This window comes from Tachypleus tridentatus, chromosome 4 (genome assembly GCF_004210375.1).
Source record: "Tachypleus tridentatus isolate NWPU-2018 chromosome 4, ASM421037v1, whole genome shotgun sequence".
NCBI classification, from domain to species: domain Eukaryota; kingdom Metazoa; phylum Arthropoda; class Merostomata; order Xiphosura; family Limulidae; genus Tachypleus; species Tachypleus tridentatus.
In genome coordinates, this window is record NC_134828.1 from 85739212 (window position 1) to 85760888 (window position 21677).

Here is a 21677-nt window from a genome sequence, read left to right on the forward strand (position 1 = left end):
GTAACAATACAGAATAGTTTTGAATAATAATAAACATTTGGTTTGTAAAATAAAGTACAAGAAATAAGCTTATCCATCGAGGAAATTATTGTAACATCTTTCGTTGTGAAAGGGGTTTTGTAGTGATTAATACCCCTGAGGATTAAATGCACACAAAGAACACATTTCTTTCAATGTCCCTTCTTTTACTGTCTACATATATGGAGGCTACTAAGAAGATGATTTTTTCATGTTTATATATTCATAAAAGATTCTATTATCTCGTCTTTATGAAACTTTGTACTAAAGGCACAAAGCTCCGAGGAACGTTTAATATCTGCTTAGATGCTGGTTCTATTTTCATTTATTTAAAAAAAAAAATGGTCTGGTTTAAAAGAACTGTACAATTCCTGAGGATGTCGAGAAATATTACTTTTTGAATACTGAAAAAATTAGTTTGAGAAATTTCTTCAGTATTCAGCAAGAATAAACGAATCTGTTTCATTCACGTAACTCATGTTCAATATTATTTTAATAAAAAAATAATTTTCATGGGTCTTTCTACCATGTGAAGTTCATCAAACCTCTAGCATATTTTATACCGTCTTACAATAGCTTTTGTTATTATGTTATTGATTACCTTGTTTGTTTGATTTTTACTTTTGCTGATTTCCAGATGTAATCTTGAGCACTGCTAACCATGTGAGAAAATCAGCTGCAAGACATAATTGGTTTATTTAGCTCAAAAGAGTATGTAATTCGATAAGAATTGTCGGACTGAACCACCCGATTCACAAATTACGTCTTTATCAAAAGAGGTCACAAAGTATAAAATGGATAAATGAAGCCTAGACTTTGGCTACAGTTATATAAAATTATATACCACTGAGTTACTATAAATGTATATATTCCTGAATATATTCTTTGCATCTACAAAAACAATCATTTTAAAATTATATTTCTTTCTTTCTTATTTACAGAGCCAACATCAGTGATTTCTTCTCCAATACCATTCACTCCACATACAATGTGTCCGCCCATTTACTCCAGAGATCTAAGATGGAACTGGACCCACGCTGGAGAAATAGCCGTCCAGAAGTGTCCTGGTGGAGCCACTGGTAAGAATGTTTGAACGTTTTACGCTTAAATGAGATAAATAGAACGATTGTGTCATTCTTTTTATTGTGCTTGAATTTTTACAAAATGTGTTTCGCAGACCTATCTAGATATTAATAAAACTTACCCTTAACAGTAGCGTTACTTGTTTAGTAATTGAAGGAATCGTCATATGTTTATCATGAGAAGAACGCGGCGAGTGGTCTCAAATGTAAAAATATTATAAATAAAACAAAAAATTATAATATGAAATTTTACAAATATTACTAGTTACCATATTTTATAATTTTAAAGCAGATAAAATAAAATAAATTACATGTTATTTAACGTAATTTATAACTCATTTTTAAATATACATTTTTTTTTCCGTTTCGCTCACACTACCCCAGCAAAATTTGAAAATATTAACACCATTTTAAAATACAATTAAAGATAATACACATCAGGTTAAGACTAAGAAATTTGAATTTTATTTTTAAATTATAGGGTCATTCAATAACACTATGTAACACAAATTTTGTTCCTGGATAGTATGTGTTATTTCTTAATTGCTTATGTTGTAAAGGTACAGAAAATCGTCACTATTCCTTTCAAACTTTGCTTTTGTGACCTGGATAACGAAAGTTACAAATTATCCTATTTTCTATGTAAAAACGGGCAAATTTGCACATTTTCATTTACATAAGGATGGCTCGGCATGGCCAGGTGGGTTAAGGCATTGACTTGTAATCTAAGGATCGCGGATTCGAGTCCCCGTCGCACCAAACATGTTCGCCCTTTCAGCTATGGAGGCGTTATAATTTGACGGTCAATCCAAATATCCGTTAACAAATGAGTAGCCCAAGAGTTGGCGGTGGGTGGTGATGATTAGTTGCCTTCGCTCTAGTCTTACACTGCTAAATTAGGGACGGCCAGAACAAATAGCTCTCATGTAGCTTTGCACGAAAATAAGAAAACAAAACAAACAAATTTACATAAGGTCTGAATAAAACAACGTATGAATCAAGATTTACATGTGTTTATATTAAAGTTATACAAAAATGAGCAAAACTGTTGAGAAGTAAGTAGTTTTTCGAGATTTGCGACTGAAATGAAAATCACTTTCACGTATCAGCCCCCAAATATAGTTTACCATCATGTTTTCGTTAAACGCTCTTTGGTAGTGCGTTCAAAGTCCAGTATATCTATCAAGATATACTCGTCTTGCTCCTCTGAGTTTGCTCCCATGTTCTTCTTGAATTTATCAAGATGAGCGTTCAAAAATATGGACTTTCAGGGACATTTTGCAGCCCATTTTGCCGTAATTCTTCACCAGAGCCTAAACCAGTTCCACATAATTTTCGGTCTTGTGATTGCCCAAGAAGCCCCAAACGGCTGCAATAAAGTTGCCCTAAGCTTTTCTCCCTTCCTACTGAGCCTTTTGGGGAATTCTGTGCACTTCAGGATCTTCTTTATTTGTGGTCCAACGAAGACACCAGCTTTGACCTTTGTCTCAGACAGCTTAGGGAAGAAGTCTCGAAGGTACTTGAAGCTGCAGACTCCTTACCAAGAGCTGTGACAAATTGTTTTATAAGACCCAATTTTATGTGCAAGGGTGGGAACAATACCTTCTAAAGGTCCACTACGGGGAACTCGGTCTGTTGTGACCACTGCTTCCTGTTGTAGTGCGCTGTGGTGTCTCTGCTGTCCGAAAGGCAAAGATAATAGGGAAACGTGGTAAAGCCTCCTTGGAGACCCATCAGGAATGCCACCATTTTGAGGTCTCCAATAACCTCTCAGCCATACGCATCATACTTCAAGGCTTCTAGCAAGGTCTTGACGCTGTTGTATTCCTTTTGAGGGGCACTGAATGAGGCAGGGAAAGAGACGGATACCTATTCCTGTTATGGAGCAGAAAAACTTTGAGGTTTCTGGATGAGCTATCAATGAAGAGGCGCCACTCGTTTGGGTTACAGGCAATTCCAATCGCCTCGCACAGACCGGATGCATTGTGGCAAAAGCAGAGCTTCTCTTGACGAGTGAAGAAGCTTGTAAAATGTCGGTGATGCTTTCTCTGACTAGCGACTTGCACACTTTCATCTAACAAACCACACTCCTTCAGCCCAGATGTCAAAAGCTTTGTTAGACCAAGATCTCTGATCAAGTCATTGAGGTCTCTTTGGTTGGGGTAGTATGGGTTTCTCTCACCAGCTTCACCTCTGAAATTGTAATCTGGGTCTTCAACGTCTACCTCCTCTTCTGATTTGCTGTTCTCTTCTGAGGACGGCTGCTTTCTCTCTGGCGGAGTGGGTACAGGGAACTCAGGGCAGTGTGGGACTGGGGCGATGTATGATGGAAGGTCCGGATACATGATAGCAGATACATTCTTGCAAGTCCGACGTTTGGAAGGGTCCACCATGCAGAAGTAGCAATTGCTTGAGTGGTCAATGGGTTCACGACAAATTCTTGGAATAGTGAACTTTATGGCTCTCTTTTCCCCTCTGTAACATCCTGCAAAAGAGCAAAATAAAATTGTTATTATGAAGAATATCAAGAATAAATTTATTTCATCCACAACTAATGTGTATTAGTTCATGAAAAATATTTTATATGTGATATTTTCTATATTATTGGAAATTAAAAAAAAAAACTAAATTAAAATATATTTAAATATTAAAAGGTCTAAAATTTGTATAATATAAAATCTTATTATTCAAGCAAGACAAAATTGTCGGTCTTACCTTCTAGAGTTTTTTGCAGTGCTCGCAGATAAATTGAGATATTCAGGGTTTGTCTTGATCTCCGACAGGCATGCCGAAATATACCTTGTAGGCTTCACATATTTTAGCAGATGCAGTCACAGGCCACTTTTTCGCTCTAGTCTTGATAAATTGGCCACATACATAGCAGAATGCGTCTGGAGAATGCTTGCAGTTTCTTGAAGCCATCTGTGATAAAATCAGATAGGTCTATATGTTCACTTAGCAGCTACAACTAAATTGAAGTGGTGAGTGGTGAACCCCTGTATTTATATTACTATGGAAAGTTTTAGAAAATTTTAAAAGGTTCTTGAAAATACTCGTAAGTTCTACAATATTCTAGAAAGTTCTTGAAAATTCTTGTAAGTTCAAGAAAATTATCTATCAGCTACTCTGCACTGAATCTACCTAGGGTGTTCTGAAAAATGGGCAAATTTGAAAATTTCGTTACCCATGTTAAAAAAATGCAAAGTTTGAAGAGAAAAATAGGTCTTTTCCACTTACTTTAGTCATAAGCAATTGGAAAGTAAAACTTTCTGCCAAGATAAAAGAAAAAATATAAATTTTGTTACATAGTATAATGTTTAATCCACCCTAAGATGAGTTGTTTTAGTCTGAAATACAAAACGAAAACCTATTATTTAATTTGTTCATTATAGCTTTTCGGTTTTCTACATGTAATGATTAATCTTATCTTTTGTTTAAAACACATGCTTTCCCCATCTTTCAAGATATCTTCCAGAACTTACATCTTCATTTACTAATTTTGGATTCCATATTAGGAACAAATTTCTATGCTTATTAATTACATTATGGCGTGTGTGTCAACGTTACACATTACAGATAATTCTGTAAGACTTTGAAAACTTTGTCACCTTAATTCCTCAAGTGTATTATAAGAAGATTTCTAAAACATGAATAATATTGTACTAGGCATGTTACCGTACTTTTTAATGGTTTATGTTTGCTTTCGGTAATTATAGGGAAATTACAATTATTTTTCTTTGCAAAAAAGGGCTAGTAAGATGGAAATGTGACGAGGAAACAGTCAGCTGGACTCCGGAGTCACCAAATCTGAATGAATGTAAATCAATTTGGGTAGACAACTTGCGAGAACGAGTAAGCTTGTGTTTTCTATATTCAAACGGTTAATATCATTGGCTGACGTTTTATAAACTAATAGTATTTTATTTAGTTTGTTAAATGTGATAATACCATTTATGGAATAAAACAGTACGTTCATTTCATATACTTTCTGAAATATATAAGGCTCTTTTTCTGATGAAAAAAATGTAATGTTTTCATTTGTTTAAAAAACACTTCTGAAGTAAATAACAAAACAATGTTGGCATTGTTTGTTCTTTGTCTGGATATATTTTATAAAATTAAAGATGATTACATTGATTGTCGTTCCCTGCAGAGTTTGAAACAAGTCAAATTTTTTCACATCGAACAAATTTCCAAAATGTCTTTCAAGAAACACGAGTACAAAACAAGTCAACTTGTTTCACACAGAACAAATACACAAAATGTTTTTCAAGAAACACGGAAAACCGTGAATACCATTGTGATCACCTTTGGTCGGTCAGTTCTAATTTAAAGACCAAACAAACAAAGAATGTTAGCAAATACAGTCGAAATGAGTTATGTATTCTATCTTCCTTTCATGCAGCTGTAGGTGGAGTATGAGATAATACATTTGCTATAGTGCATTTCTTTCTTTCTTTATATATTAAAAGAATGTTTTTATCTTTAACATCAAGATTGCCTACATGTAATCATAGCTTACTACTGCATTAGCGTTAAAACGGCGTAGGTCATGAAATGAAATATTTCTGGGATGAGTCCCTCAATCGTCGATCACGCATAGCTTGTTTATTATGTGGTGACGTGAGATATATGATGGAAGCTCTACTATAATGACTGGACGTACATTTAGCTACATCACTTTAGGACCGCGGTATGAGATTAGTGTTTTTTGTTGAATTCTGGTAAAATAATTCTACGCAACATTTTAATTGTTTTTGTTTAATATAAAGTCTAGGCAGATGAAGCTACACTGGATTGGAAACTTTCATGATCTGCATGTGTCTGCTAAGTTGACGACGACGTTCCAAGCTGCTAACATAGGTGCTCATCATGTCTGAGCTGATGAGTTGTAACATAGAAGACATTCGCGACTTCTTCTTCACCGTTTGAATCTGTCTTTGTTTCAATTTTCATTCTACCCTTTCTCAAGGTTCCATGTTCGTCAACTTTCTCTTTCTGCCACACCCACAACTCGTTATGTTTGACTTAGTGAAGACCTACGCCAGCGATTTGAAATGTCGTCCTCAACAAACCAGGCACATACAGTTCATAAACGTTATCAAACCAGTGAAAACTGTTTCTGAAACGCTTTGAATAAACTAATTTCTTTCTTGTTTTATTATTGATATTTAATTTGCCATCAGATACACATCAAGAACAAAGAGACAGGTGTTACAATTTTTTATTATTTATTTAAAACATGAAACTGGTAAAATTTCGAAAGATTGAATAGAATCTCCTTTCATCACGGACGTACAGAATTTGAAACTGGTGTACTTAATACTATACATTTCAAGGCTTAAACAAAGGTTATTTATTATATGGTGTATCCCACATACGGAGCTCATTGCACTGTACAGGAATTATTTTACTTTTTTTAAAACTATTTCATATGCTAGTTGTTTCTGAAACAGATGCAAGAAGGAGACTCCATAACAAGCATTTCATCTGAAATGGCCCTTATGACGTTGTCTAAGGTTTTATTCAGTAAAGACGTATCCCATGTGGTGACCATCATAAAACAGACATTGTCGCGTGCGGTGGACAGTATGGAAAATTTTCTGGACATGTGGCATCGACGCCAGGTGTTTAAAGAACTTTTAGAGGTAATTAAGTGCCCATTTTACTTTTTCTGATGTATAATATAAAAGAATGTGATGTATTTATCCATTTCCATGATTTAAACTGAAATAGAGTAGCTAACCAGATAGGACCACTTCTTACTACATTTCGATTCGTGATCGTTAGACAGAGTAAACTAATATCTATACATCTTATTTTAATATTCTCTGGTTTTTCATATATATCTAGGTAAATATAGAAAATGTTTTTTTTTATTTTTTAAGATAAAGCAAATAAAAAATAACTGCTGCATTAGAATTACAGATACTGCTATTTTATGAAATTGGACATATAAATTCATTTTGCACTTATGAAAAAAATATGTTTGGCTTCATTTAATCTATTTTTATTCATATTCACAGATCTATCTCGATACAGAAATTACGTGTAAATCCTGTATTTATGTTTATCAGTCTTCTCTGTATGTTACAAGTACACTTAATTTAAAACCACATTAATACAATTGTCTTTTAATCATCTGTATTATTAAAATGTGAGTTTGAAAATTTTATATTGTATTATTTAGGAATGGAGTTGTTGTTTTTTAAATATTGTAACTCATATTTTTTTCCCTTACAGTCAATTGTAGAAACGGTCAGTAATCTTCTGGGTGACAAACAGAACGAGGCATGGAAGGATTTGACATCATCAGAATGTAGACAAGTGACGTCAGACCTACTTCAAGGATTAGAAGAGGGAGCTCTATTGTTGTCAGAGTCGTTAACACAAGAAAGTAGCTTCATAATGGCCAAGACAAATGTCCGTAAGTTTACCAACGTAGTACGTATTTCAAACGTTACGTAAAAGAATCATTGGTATCGATAGCAATTTTAACTCCTATATTTTTTGTCTCGGGTTATTGATTATGTGCTTTGCAATGAATGTTGCGATTTTCAAGGAAACTTGAATAGTTTCGGCTGTACTAACGTCACAAACTTCCTTGTATTGTTATATGTACGTGTTCTCTACCAAACTCTGTGAATTAATAAAGAAATTGACAGATATCGCTGAATACCTGAGCAAGACTGTTTTCATTGCTGTAAAAAACGAAATATTTGGAACACGCCGTCTTTATAGCACCTAAAGTGAACACTTACTGAAAAGAATGAATTCGTTTTGTTAATTTTATCTTATTTCATCGACTATTAACAGTCTTATTAACCGTGAAAACTGTATCGATAAAAATATAATTCAAAACGAGTGCATTGTTTTTGTGTGTTTGTGTTTTCGTATAGCAAAGCCACAAGGGGTTTCTGCTGAGTCATTGTTTTCATACATACTGTTTTTGTATTTATATACAGTATATGTGCATCATACTTGTAAGATTACATACTGTTAAGTTTTGTCTATGTCTATTAAAATAAGCTTCAAAATGTTAACAATCTGCTAGATAAATAAGAGGAAGCGTCTTAATTACGAAAATTATAACGCCACTAGCGAACCTGTAGACCTGTGGCCACGTTTACAATACCGCTATAATGCAAATTTAATTTCTTTAACAAGTTACGAACTATAATTAGTAGGCTCACTTATTCACGTGCTCTAATGTAAATCAATCCTACATTTGGGGTCCGCTTTGGGGGAAACTCTGTAAAAGTGTTGTTACCGCAAAATACTCAGGTTCCTTAAGGGGCTGAGATAATTTTTTTACCTTTGTGCACACCTCGAGACCGAGGTGATTCAGTTTGCTACTATTTAGAACTCGGCGTATCCATGAGTGTAAGAGGAGTTACAAGACACGTGCACAAACATTGATTATTGTTATAGATATGATTTGCAAATTCAAATACACTTGATGATTCGTTCCTGCAAAAAGTAAAACTAGAATATTGAAAATAAATAAGAATACATGTTTGTATTGTTATAAAATGTGCTTACAAAGAAAAAGATCATATTCTGTTTCTGTTTATTGTACCTGAGAAACAGAAGAACGATAAGAACATTCATTCTTTGTTTTACAAGAATCATTTCTTTGTTGCTAGGCGCAAAGCTACACAATGGGCTGCCTGTGATGTGCCAATTACAGCTATCGAAACAAGGTTTCTAGCGTTATAGGCCCGCAGAAATTCCGCTGTGCCACTGGGGGGTTACCAGAAAACTGCAAGGAGGTAGACCGGAAACAGCCCCCTTGTAGTTCAGTGGTATGTTTGCGGGCTTGTAAGGATAGAAACCGGGTTTCGATACCCTTAGTGGGTAGAACATAGATAGCCCATTGTGTAGTTTTGTATTTATTTTTAAACAGAACCCTGAAACATGTGCATTACTTTTGCTATAATTTTCTATATCAGTCTGGTTTTTGTTTCAATATAATTAAACACAAGCAAAATTTCTTCATAATACTGAAATATTCACAAATGTTTCTTACTAATAGTGTCAATAATCAGGATTATAAATATATTAAACGTGTTTTTATTGAATAAATGTGACATGTTTATGTTTCTAGTAATGCTAGTCGAAGCTGTAGATGTCAGGAAAACACAAAACCTAGTGTTTCCTTTACCAACCCAAGTTCCGGGTTCGAGCTGGGTTAGGGTCGCGGATTCTCTGCTTCTTCCAACTCAGTCTCTGTTGGAGTATTCTAACCACGGTAAGAATTTATATGCATTAAGTGAGAAAAATATAAGAGTATCCATGTAAGAGTACGAGTCCTCTATTTGCGAGTAATTATGTGTAAAATGAGAATGTATTATAAAATCCGTGTATTTCTTCAGCATTACAATAAAGTGAGGATTCATTTTTTTTGTAAGACTAGCTTATGCAACCTTTCGCCTTAATAACCGAGTGGCGACGTGCTTTATTGTTTGCAGGACTAGCCCGTGTAGTCCTTCGTCTTTACAATAAAGTTGATGAACTACTAAGGCCTCATGCCAATTTCCATTCTCACGTGACTCGAGGGCAGGATATTACTAATGGTACATGGGTCATCAATTCTCGAGTTGTTGCCGCGTCCGTGGGAAGAAGAAGGATGGTGCGTTTGTTGGAACCAGTGCAGATCACCTTCAAACATCTCCAGGTGGCGTGAAATTTATTTTCTATCTCAGTGTAATATTAAAGTTATACGTATTGAAAAAAACAAAACACCTTGTTGTGTGAAACAATAATGTTTGTCTTGCCTGTCAATGGATAAATAAATTAATGTAGAAGAGTTTTCCTTTTCCACTTCTAATTAAAATTGTATAACGTGAAATTTGTTCAAACAAATATTAGGTTTTTTTTTCAATTAAGTCATCACCTCAGAATGCTATGAAAACTTAACATACGTTAACTTGTGTAGAGCTACGACGTGGTTACTTGAATATTCATAACCTGATACAGTACATTAACTTTCTAGAAATTTAATTCATGTCATATGTTCCTCCATTCTTTATTAGTCCACGGAAGTGGTGAGTAATGCATCATGCTGCAATCTTCATGGGCATCTTTCTGTTCATGATAGGCTAGTGTAGAATGGGGATTCAAACCTTGGACGCACTATAAGTGAGAATCAGTTGTTTTGTATCAGGTGGCAAGTGCTACCAGTTGGTTACTTTCCTTCTGGTATGCAGTTCAAAATAAGGGTTGACTATGCATAATATTATAAGAGTATTGGGTCTGGCATTTTAGTCCACTGTATGTACAGTTAGGGATGACCGATAACCTCATTGTGTTCAGGTGAAAAACAAATTATTGATGATAACGTACACTTCATTCTTCAAATACATATTTGTATATGTTTAAAATGGAAGTCTAAGGATCTGTACTTTTACTTCGTAATTCTCTTTAATACAGAGATTAGTGGGCTCCTATGGATTATATTATCATATGTTAAATATACTCGGTTTAGCTTCATAGCTTATAACTTGGGGACATGTTCCATGTTCAAAATGTACTTAGTATGTTTTAAGAGTGCACATTTTTGTCATGTACTGTAAACTTTAAGAGTAATGGTAAATTCTACTCGTACGTCAGTCAAAAGTAGCTCGAGAGTCGACGGTAAGTATAATTAACTAGCTGCCTTATCTCTAGCCTGTTAATTTAATAAAAAAACATATACAAAATTTGTTCTAATCAGAACTTCTTTGCCCTGTAGGAGGAAAATGTTACTAACCCACATTGTGTGTTTTGGGACATTACATTAAGGTAAGTGGAAAACATCGATTGATTTTCTTTTCTGTAAAAAAAACTTTTATGTCATCATAATAACGTAATATATAACATTCAATTTTACAGCCCGTGATGTTATCCAACCATCATTATTTTAAATAAAAGTATAATAAAACATTAGAAGAACCATTTCTGTGAGATACTACTTTATACTTTCTGAAATAGGTTTGACGATTCTGGGAACATTTCCAAAAAATGATACAATAATTTAATACAAAACCAATAACAAAATATTTTCCATGAAAAGTAACGTAAATAGGTTACTCTTGTTTTTACGAGAATCTTTCGTACAGGAGGCAGCAGCCAAGCTTTATGATAAATCTTATTTTATTTTAGTTTGGAAATCGATATACGATTCAGAAACTAGGTTTGTTTTTATAATAAGCTGTAAACCAGGTTGTTTTGACAATAATCTAGAAATCAGCCCGTTTTTGTAATAATCTAGAAACCAGTATTGCTTTTATAATAATTTACGATCACGATTGCTTTATAATAACCTAGAAACTATGGGTATTGCAAAATAGTTTAAAATCTAAAATAATATTTACAGCATTATTTTATAATAATCCAATACTGGGATTGTGTCTTTTTCAGTAAATAAATATTATTTTTTTGTTTAGAATACACTGATGCACAATTTTCTAACATACAACTCAACTTTGTAAGTAGTAGAGTGATTGATTTCTATAGGTTGTTGTAACTAGTGTTCATAAGTCTGGTCGGTTGAAGTGTAATAATGTGATTCGTATTACATCTCACATTTATAAATCAATCTGCATAGAGAATGGTCTCCAGAAGGGTGCTGGACAGTTGCGTCGAATAGTTCTCACACAACATGTGCATGTAACCACTTCACGAACTTTGCTTTAATAATGGAAGTAAAGCATATACAGGTAAACCAATCTTCATACTTTATTAGTAAGGCTTAGACAAAATTCTTAACACGTGTTCAGATTATTAAAAACCCTTTAAATCGCAGATAAAGATAAAATGAAAGGCTTTTGTTGTGTTGTAGCACCGCTTTATCTCAGCAAAGAAAAATCCAAAAATTAATTCGGTAAAAAAAACTGTTCGTACCTGATTTGGAAATGTATTAAAATTAGAATTATTATTAGAAAATATTATTCATATACAAGTTCAAAAATGCTTTTAAGCTTACTTCAATTTACGTTAATAAAAGTCAATAAACAAATATTATACTGTTTGATTTTTATATTATCTAGTCTCCAGCAGCCAAAACATTGACTCTTCAACTGGTAACGTCATTAGGCTGTGCTATATGCGTAATATTTCTTCTGTTAACGGCCGTGTCCTTGTATGTGTTACGGTAAGTATATTCAGCTAATAATGTTACAAACAAATACAAAATAAAGCTGAGTATATGAGATGATTTTACTTGAATTCATCGCCGCTTTTATCTGTTAATATTAGTTACTCTTGTGTGTGGTAGGGTCAGTAGAGTTGACCTGTACATGTTTTAATGTAACTAAAATAAGCTTTTCACTATCATATCTGTATGAATCGTATTACCTGAACGTAGTTTTCAGCCTAATTTCACAGTTGTTGGTGTTATGTTGAATAAAGCTGTCCGTATTTTTCATACTTCTAAGTAAATTGCTCACAGTTTTCAGCCAATGTGTAAGTGTGACAAAACTTTTTTGCGCCTGAGTTTTTCTCTGAAAGATAATCTCCTCTTTATTTTATTTCTTTAGAAAATATTTATTTATTTTAATTTTCAGGGGACCCCAAACTGACCGAACTACCATCCACAAAAACCTTTGCTTGTGCCTCCTGGTGGCGGAGCTAGTCTTTGCAGCAGGCATTAATCAGACCCATCTTCACACTTTATGTGGCCTGGTTGCCGGGTTGCTTCATTATTTCTTTTTGGTCGTATTTGTTTGGATGTTTTTAGACGGATTTCACCTGTACGTTTTATTAGTGGAAGTTTATGACTCCGAAAAAAAACCCGGGCTCGCTGGTATTACGCTATGGCCTATAGTGTACCAATAGTTATTGTTGCTGTCTCGGCAATAATTGATCCTCAGAGCTACGGGACCAGCGAGTATTGTTGGTTACGATCTGATAATTACTTCATCTTCAGCTTTGTTGGGCCAGCAGTAGGCATTCTTTTTGTAAGTAATGAGTATCTAATTCTTTGGAATAGTTCTGTCATTGATTAGAGTTTCCACAATCAGAAATGAACTACAGGACTTGATTTTACGTCTCCCCAGTGGCACAGCTGTATGTCTATGGACTTACAATGCTAGAAACTGGGTTTCGATACCTGTGGTGAGCAGAACGCGGATGGCCATTTGTGTAGGTTTGAGCTTAACAGCAAACAAATGCGTTTGAAATTTTGCTTTAGAAAAATACTGTGGTTTGTTGTTAAGAGCAAAGTTGTACAATTGCTATAAGTGCAGTGCCCACCGCAGGGATCGAACTAATTTCATCGTTATAAACAAACCATCAGCTTACTGTTAAAATACCTTGGGAAAGGAAATAATTACATTAAAAAACAGAGATATAGTGGACATCAAAAGCTTTGTTTTTCACTTCTTTAAGGAAAAAGATTTTGAATAATACAGTTTAAAATACAGATAAATATATATAGTTAAATAGAAAAAAGTATAGATTCCATATTTATTTTATATTTGTTTCTTCATAAGAGCCGTATGGATATTATAATATAATTATTGAATTAAATTGAATAGAAACACAGTGTTATTTAAATGAATACTTAATAAACATTTAACCAGAACAGTTCTGTGTGTTTCTGTAGAGTTGCTGATATTGTAGTATTTATCCATATATAATAATAATAATAATAAGCATCTTATGTCACGAAAATGCAATGAAAAGCCAGTTCTTCCTTAACTGTTTTGTTTATGCTATAGCCAATATTTTTTTCGAAGCCATAATCATAAATGTTAATATTACGGAAGTACATAAATAAAATTGTACTGTTGAATTAAGTTTGCTCTTTTTTCATTCTATATGACTTAACACCTAACACTGGTTATATGTTCGGCTATTAATTTTGTTCTTCTGAATGACGGAGAATAGGTAAGTCAGTAATTAATAGTGAATAACAAAACTGATTTTATTCTGAACAAGTGCCCTAAATAAATGTAATGGTTGATTTTTGAAAGAGAATGGATAATGCGTTAAGTTCCACTGTGAATTCATTTTACTGTCTATACGAGGTAGCGTTAATAATGTATGTAATTACAGAAATATCTACATAAACTGTTTATCTGTTCTCAGCACGTTAAGTACATGTACATTGGGCTATTTTGCTAGGGTTCAACTGTGTTCCTGTGTATAGCAACTTGCATTATGTGTCATCAAACCACCATTTCTACGGTCGTCAAAGGCAAAGAAGAATCAAAGTTGACCAATATAAAGTAAGTATTGGTTTTAGAATTTCGTGCTAATGGTTACCTACAAGTAACGTTAACACAACATCCGACCCACATTTTTTATCTTTCACTCTATTTTAAAAAGACAAGTGTGTTGATAATATCCAATAAAATATTTCTCAATTATGACAAACATTTGTTATTTAATTTCACAATAGGCAAGCATATTATTGGATTTTGTTACAGCTCAATCAATAAACTCTTTCTTACAGCTTGAGCAATTTACGTAAATCTATTAAGTATACAGAGGATTTAATAAACACGCACAAACGAACTGAACCATTAAGTATTTTGGAACAGTTCCGCATATAAGATAAAATTGAATAGCTGATATTATCCCACAATGTTTGTTTATTTAAAATTGTAAAATATATAGATCCTCTACAAGAGTTAGGAATAAGGAATCTCGTTTCATTTTTACTAAGCACGTATGAATAAATGACAAACATTTATAAAATATATCAAAATCTTTCAGCTCTTTCGTTTATTTGAATTAATAAGATAATATATTCTCCATAATATTTATATATTTTAATTTTCAGGGTGTGGATACGATGGGCTATTGTTATGCTATGTTTGTTAGGCTTAACATGGACGGCGGGTCTTCTCTACGTCAATCAAGGAACAGATTTTCTGGCTTATATTTTCACAGTCTTAAATTGCATCCTAGGCCTGTTTGTTTTTGTATTTTACTGTCTGCAGAATGAACATGTAAGTAAACTTTCTTACCCCATTATATTTATCAAAAATAAAAACAACTAAAATTAGATTAAAATAATATAATCATAGAAATACAACTAGTGTTGAAGGTAAATATTAAATATTTATGAAATAAAGCTTATCAACATAATATAAGTAGTGGCTTTTTAGGTAGGGTTGTTAGAATATAATTTATTTGGCAAAAACAATCAATGAAGTCATATTACAGTAAAATTATTTTTGATTAGGAAATCCATAAAAGTAAATTAATAAATAATACAACTGAAGTTCCAGCAAGAAAAATGGCCCGGCATGGCCAGTCGAGTTAAGGCGTTCGACTCAGAATCTGAGGGTCGCGGGTTCGAATCCCCGTCACACCAAAAATACTTGCCCTTTCAGCTGTGGGGGCGCTATAATGTGACGGTCAATCCCACTATTCCTTGGTAAAAGAGTAGCCCAAGAGTTGGCGGTGGGTAGTGATGACTAGCTGCATTTCCTCTTGTCTTACACTGCTAAATTAGGGGCGGCTAGCGCAAATAGCCCTCGAGTAGCTTTGCGCGAAATTAAAAACAAACCAAGCAAGAGAAAATTTTGCTTTTACGTTTCTACCTAACTGAGCTTATGATATTAAATCAGTGTATTAAAAACAACAACATTTATTTGATACTTCTGAACAATAATACCACTATGCCATATACATTTTCTTAAATAATATTTCAGGTGAAAGAAGATCTGTCGAAATTCATGGAGCGATATGATTGGCTACCCAAATGCTTTCTTCCCTCAGCTCCAAATGAACAGTCGAGGAACGAAGTTCCAGGGAGAGTTAGCATGGCAACCAACTTACCACCAAACCAACACAGTGTGGGTACCTCTGTACCTCTGACTACCCCTTCTGTTTGTTCTTTATCATCAGGTATTGCACCTGCTCTTTTGCACCCATTTATTTGCCTGTTCTCGATTGTGATTCTTCCCCCCTTAAGACAACGCCTACACTTTAACAGCATGTTTTCCGTGCCTTTTTATGTTTTAAGAAACTTCCAGTCTTTTCTTATGTAGCTCTCAGCTTGTTCATATCCCAAGTATGTATTGTTATACATTTCGCATGAAACGATTTCTTTTCACTCATGCAATGTTCTATCTGACTGCACGAACAATAGAATCACATTTTGTTTTTTACACTGCTGCACTTGCTTTGTTTTACTAATCCACAAGTTAACCACCCTGGCATTCTTCTGCATGACATTTGATATTTCTTCTGGCTTAACCATTTAAACAGATGTTACAGTTTTCTTCTTTTTCTTTCGCTTAAATGATCCTTCCGAAACACCTATACCACTTTCTGTCATTCCTAAGGGTGCAAAAGGTTGCTTTAAAAATCATAACAGTGGCTTTACTCAAACGTTTTCAGCGTTGTGAAAGTTAAGTTGGTTTATTTTAGTTACTTAAGAGTAGTCTATCACAAATGCTGATATTCTACCCACTGGCATAAATTACTTGCCGTAAGTGGCCGAGCACGAGTCACATGGCATAAAACACAATTCACTGTTGCCTTGAGCACCAGCCAACACTTACGTATCTGTGACGACGGAGCTGGATTTTGCATACGATAGTTTCTGCATCACAGTGAGCAAATTCTGATCTATTTAGGCTTTAATGTAAAGAATTTGTTGAAATTTGTAAAATGAACATGGACATATTTCTTGCGTAAGACTTCATTTATTTAGAAATAAAGAGCTGTGGAGTTGTTTAGACAGCAAAACTTAACAGACGACATTTGGTTTACAGCACAAAAAACGTCAGAAGTTTTGTTAGTATTCTACACGTAATTGTATTGAAATTAAACAGATGCCTACTATATACGTTTGTTTATCACATCATAAGTTGCTCATGTGTTTTGAAAATTAAAGAACTTTAAAATGTTTTTGATTTGATATCGGTTCTTAAAATGAGATCAACATTTTCAATAAAATGTTAAACTTTGTCTTAAATGTAGGCCCGAGGATGTTGGTTAAAGATACTATATAACAGCGTTAATTAATTAGAGTGTAGTAAAGCTCAAAACAGAAGCGGGTGAGGAATAGGGCAAAATAAGGTAATTATGGATTTGTGATTTCAGGCAACAATCGTTTGTTGCATTTATGCATAATCAGTGAAATATGTTTGTTTTATCTTCAAATTCGTTTTGTCGCTAAATAAGGTTATATTAACCATGTAAAGACTTAAAGAGATAACTGGGTGTAAAAGACCGGCATCGTTTCTTGCAATGCAAACATAATTGTATTCTTTACAAGTTAAAACTTTTTTTTTTTTCATAATGATACGTTTCGAAGGTAACATTAAAATTACTAGATTAAAAATCATATTTGAAGGTGAAGCGAATTAAATTATTTTGAACCATTTTACCAAACTTTAATGTCCATATAAGCAGACCAGCAATCATTATTTGGATATTATTTATTGTAACAAGGTAGATAAAGGTAATGTATTCAAATGTTCTTTTAAAGCTACCGAACTAGGTTATTGGTTTTCAGAAATTAGTGTCAATAAAAGTTACCATAACAAAGACTCTCTGAGCTAAAACACGTGTTGTCATAATTGCAAACTTATTTAAAACAAATTGTACAGAATATAAAAATAAAATTGTTATTTGCAGGTCCCACAACATCTCAGGAATACTCAAGTACAGAACTGTTTTATTTCCCAAAAATTCACCACACAAGGTAAAAAGAAAATTATAGTTAAATATCCAAATATCAAAATTAAATTGTTTTAAATACTTATTAGATGGCGCTAGGTTTTAACGTTGTGATAAATTTGCTTTAAATGAAATTTGTAGTATCTCTAGTTACATATATTGTCGGCATATATAAAAACATAGTCGTATAAAATATATAACGTATGAAGCGTTTCAGTTGAAAAATATTATTTGAATAATAGAAAAGAAGCCATTAAAAATCACATTGTCACAAAATTAAGGGTTAAACGTTTGTTAATGTTAATGTGACATTTCTTGCTCTTCGAACAGATCACCTATCTACATCAACAGTGGCCAACCAAGATGACACCCTCCAGGCTCCTGTACCAGTTATAGGGTCCTTGAGGAGGAAAGGACATAGAGACAATAGTAGAGCATCTCATACTGGAATTTTATCAAGCGTGTCAAGAGCTAGCTCCCCTGGTCATTATGGGTTTGAAACTAACCACCATCAAAGTGGTAATGGTCATCAGCTATTTCAAGTTGCTCCTTGTAGCAGAAGTCCTGCCTACGGTCCTTACTCTGATTCGTCAGGTGTATACAGTGTTTTTGCTGATCATATTTACGAATCTATTGAAGATGACGTGAGAGGACGTTGTACCAACAATGAGTACGGCCGTCGGCAGTCCTTGACCAATCAGTCTCCTCCAGCAGAAAATTATTACGGTGACCATTCTGATCTCAGCCAGCATTCCTCATCAAGTGGATATGACCAGCGACCTCTACTGGTAACATCAACATCAGATAAACCTCATCCAACAACATCCAACCAATTAGCGTACGGATTTAATCTTACTCATGATAATTATTCATTAGCTTCTACTCCTGAGTTGTCACGGCAGTCAAATGTGGACAAGATACCCGGTATTTCCCAAAGAAGCTCGAACTGTGATAGGATTCCAAGTGTTCACATGTTTAACACAGCTTCACCAAAACTGAACCAGGAGTTTTGTATAGAACCATATGGAAACCAACATCAGTTGACCACAGATATTGATCCAGAGGACTGGTCACCAGTTCTTCCAGATCTTCTCCGATCTCCTCCAGACAACGTAGTCATGGCGGTTTTGGATGGAGAAAAGGTGGTTAATCGTCTTCAGGTGGACATGGGATCCGTGGAAGACGCACGGAGGCAATCTCTTCATAAACGTAGCACATACTGTTGAAAACAAGGAGCAATTAAAAATTTCTTTTGTAATTATTTTCTGCCATTAGTGGTGCTGTGTGTGAATATTTCATTTTTTTCAGTAAATACAATATGTATACATAATCAGAAAAGGAATTTATGCTACAAGAGAAGCAACACTGTTTTGATTATGGACGAGTAGGGTTCCAAGAAAGATATTCTTCTGAGGAACACCAACTAAACTGAAAGGCTAGATGCACCTGATGTAGGACTTTTAAAGTGCCCTAGTCTACAATACTAGTCCATCCACACCGCAAGAAGGACTTTGGGGCAAAGGAGTATCTGTCAACATAAGTCTCATAACCTGAAACTCGTAACGATAGGTTGAGTTTACCAGTTCTCAAAATATGAAGGAAAGATAAGCGTATAGAGTTAGCGTTAGGGCATACGTCATAGGGCATACGTCATAGGGCATACGTCATAGGTTCTGTTAAGTATATTACCTGATAAAGACGAGATGTGATACACCTTGCATGCAGATCAGAATTTCATTCTTTTTTGTATAGCGATTTGACCAATCGTAGAAAATTGTGAATTCTTAGAATATGTCAGTGTGGTGCATTTAATGGGTCTTGAACAAGATAGTACAATATTATTTAACAATACAACAGAAATGATATTTTTACCGTTCATCTTCTTAGTAACAGCTTTCTGCGTAATAAATACCGATGGCTTTATACTTCTGTAACTTGTGTTCACTTGTCAAAGAGCATTCGTGTGAAAATTTATGAATCGCAAATTTTTCGTGATAATTCCTAAAGAAAAACAATATTGAAGGTTTTAGTAGTGTTCTTAATTATCCAATAGTTATAGTTAAAACACTATTGTTTCCATCACAATGTTGCTGCATTTTTTGAGAATGTACACTCAGGACCAAAAGAAAGAAACTCTGAAGAGGAATTGTCGAAGCTAACCATGCGTGGCAGGAAATCATATACAACACTTAAAGAAACTCGTGTTAAAACAACCATGCAAAGTTAACACCCGAGCACGCGTCATCCAACTGTGATGTTATTGAAATGTTCCCAAATTCCAAGTACTCACGAAAAGTCTTTTGTCTGTATCAATTACTAAGTTATCAAGACATACATTAATTAGCACGCTACGAACAAGTTACAGTAAAACAAATTCATTGGTTTGCACGTGTTTCGAATGTTGTAGATTCCCTATTATACTTGATCTTGAAACTTAAGAGTAAGTAAGCTAGAAGAGTGCAGAGAAAAGACGGACTGGAGAAATAAATAAATATTATTTATGGATTTTTTGTTCCTTTTCGGTAGAAATGTTAAACAGATTTAACATGTTATTTAACATTTTTATTGAAAGGTTTAAATACTGTAATATTTGTGGACGAAACTCTGATTTTTCAAGTGTTAAGAAATTATTACGTGTTCTCAACAAATAACACATCATTGTGTATATATATGAGCTAAATTAGCGTAGACATGGATACAACACGTAAAGGTGCCATGCTTTAAACTGAATTTAGCTAAGTCAATACATCAACTATCTGCTGTATAGCCTTGCTGCGGTTGTTTTGTAGAAGTGGTTCATTCTCCTCTTAAAACCTTCTGAAGATATGATTTATTAAACGTTTCATTTTATAAGTAGATAAAATAAAACATAAGATAAAAATATCTATTTGCAATTTGAAAAAAGGTTCATTAATCTTTATAATACATTGAAAACCTGAAGAACAGATACCTCATAACGAAATCTGACATAATAGGAAACCGAAGCCAGGATGCTATATTAAATACTAGTCTAACATACTGTTTGAAGTGCAGTTTTCAGCTAAGAAACATCAACAGTAACATTAATTAAATCAACTTATAATAAAACATTTGTTATAACGTAATTATTATCTTTCTGTAAAAATAACTTTTATTCTTCTTTATACAGTTCTGATATTAATTTTTAAGTATTTGCGACACTAGGAGGGACATAAACCAAACATGTGGAAGCCATATTTGTTGTATTTAACTGCTTGATTGTTTTTTTCTGAATAAAAAAAAATGTAAGCATACGATTATGTATTCCCTAGTTGTTGTTGTTGGTGTAAATAAAAAACTGAAGAGAAAACTAAAAAACAAATTGTTGTTTATAAATGGTGAAATGCGTCACAGATTTCATAGTAGAAAAGTAATGAATCTGTTTGTAGCTATTCTGAAAGGAAATGTAATAACTACAAACTTATTTAACGAGTTTACTCTTAGTCTAAAGAAAAAAGCAGTTTATAAAAATGTGTCTTTAGAATATTTCATAAGCTAACATAAGTTAATGGTCTGTGCTTTTCGTCTTACCTCTCTAGCAAGAACTTTTCAGTAAACAAATCTTACACGCAGTACACACATATATATACATATATATGAAAAAAATACATTTAATTTTACGTACAGATACAAAATTTTTTTCAAAACGAGGCATTCTGTTAATTATTTCATTTTTTTGATATCGATGTAATCGAAATGTTTAGAAAGAGTGAAGAAAGAAAAGGACAGTTAACGAAACAATCAGTACATAAAAGTGAAACATTACAGACATTTATATCTTTTCTGAAAAGCAAGTCTCAAGACTGTTTCTTTGTTGTTGTTTTTTTTTAAAATTCCGTGCAAAGCAACACGAGGGTGTCTATCTGTCTAGCTGTCTCTAATTTATCAGTGTAAGACAAGAGAGTTGTTTTGTTTTTGAATTTCGCGCAAGGCTAC

General features: G+C 33.8%; 1 pseudogene across 1 annotated transcript in view; it reads left to right on the forward strand.

Moving 5' to 3' along the window:
* Nucleotides 1–21063, forward strand: part of LOC143249615 (latrophilin Cirl-like) — a 71071-nt pseudogene extending 50008 nt beyond the window's left edge. The window contains exons 7-21 of the transcript XR_013027865.1: nt 960–1097; nt 4849–4952; nt 6557–6748; nt 7344–7527; nt 9208–9351; nt 9572–9777; nt 10834–10883; nt 11689–11800; nt 12131–12234; nt 12647–13039; nt 14208–14311; nt 14869–15037; nt 15746–15889; nt 17682–17748; nt 18054–21063. The product of XR_013027865.1 is annotated as a latrophilin Cirl-like (transcript). The remainder of the gene's footprint in view (nt 1–959; nt 1098–4848; nt 4953–6556; nt 6749–7343; nt 7528–9207; nt 9352–9571; nt 9778–10833; nt 10884–11688; nt 11801–12130; nt 12235–12646; nt 13040–14207; nt 14312–14868; nt 15038–15745; nt 15890–17681; nt 17749–18053) is intronic.
* Nucleotides 21064–21677: the final 614 nt, after the last annotated feature.